Here is a 1,107-nt window from a genome sequence, read left to right on the forward strand (position 1 = left end):
CACCGATCTGGCTCTCTGATTGCCACCGCACAGGGGTTGCATTGGAGGAGGAGCGAAGAAAGGAATTAAGTTCGAGCCAGCGCTTTGACAACCGGAGACTCGCAGGAAGAGGGGGGAGGGGGGCGGCGTGTACACCCAGCGGCAAACGATGGGGGCAGAAGCGCGCGCAGCAAGCGGACAACACGATAAAGGGAGGAGGGAAGAGATAGCAGCGACTGACTGTAACCGGCGCGTCGGCAACTGAAGAGCACCCTATCCGCCACACAAGAACAGGGGGGGGGGGGACCCTTTCCTCCTCTTTCTGCATGGCGGCGACGGTGTTCTATGCAGTCGCGTTATCTTGACTCTCTAGCGGCATCAGCGGCATCCAGCGGTATCAGTCGGTCGCTGCTAGCGCTGGGGGGATGAAAGGGGGGCGGAGCTGGTTACGAGGCCGACGACAACGCCGACGACGACGCGAAACCCAGGAACGGACGCCAAAGAGCTGCGCTCTAAAAAATAGTTTTTTTGTACTGTGGGGAACTCATTGTTTAATGTGTAAACATCCCTAGACCATAGGTCATGTTTTCCTGCATTCTTGGAAAGACGTGTCGGTTTGGAATGTTTTACAAAGGACAGTTAAAAAAGAACTCCCGCTAGATCCGCACGGCATCAGGTGTCTAGCGAAATAGAACAATGATGATGGGCTTGCTTTTGATCTACTAATGCTCGTTGGCACTCACAGCCTCTAGCGCGCCAGAATGGCTACGTACTACTGTGACCAAGACGCACCACAGGTGCCAATGTACTTCCTAGAAAGCATAAACACCTATCTGGAGGTGCAAAAAGCGCAAGAATGCCCTCCGGAATCGTTGTCGAGGTTAGAACCCTTGACAAAACTAAGAGACTTTTGATGCGATTGCAATGGTGCTTCTTAGTAGATTACGCATTCCACGTGCTTGTTCTCTTAACTCCGGTGTTGCTAATAAGTGAACTTGCCAATGAGCCAATAAAAAAAAGCGCCCGTGGGGTAATAGTTTCAATGTCGCGCTTCTTTGCTAGAGGTATTGTGCGCGAATCCGGCTGTCACACCATTTTAATAATGCTTATTTATTTATTTATTTATTT

General features: G+C 51.0%; 1 pseudogene; it reads left to right on the forward strand.

Annotated features, from left to right (window-relative positions):
* The first annotated feature begins 740 nt into the window (after nt 1-740).
* Nucleotides 741-1,107, forward strand: part of LOC142558493 (uncharacterized) — a 30,054-nt pseudogene continuing 29,687 nt past the window's right edge.

The sequence above is a fragment of the Dermacentor variabilis genome, chromosome 9, assembly GCF_050947875.1.
Source record: "Dermacentor variabilis isolate Ectoservices chromosome 9, ASM5094787v1, whole genome shotgun sequence".
Lineage (NCBI taxonomy): Eukaryota > Metazoa > Arthropoda > Arachnida > Ixodida > Ixodidae > Dermacentor > Dermacentor variabilis.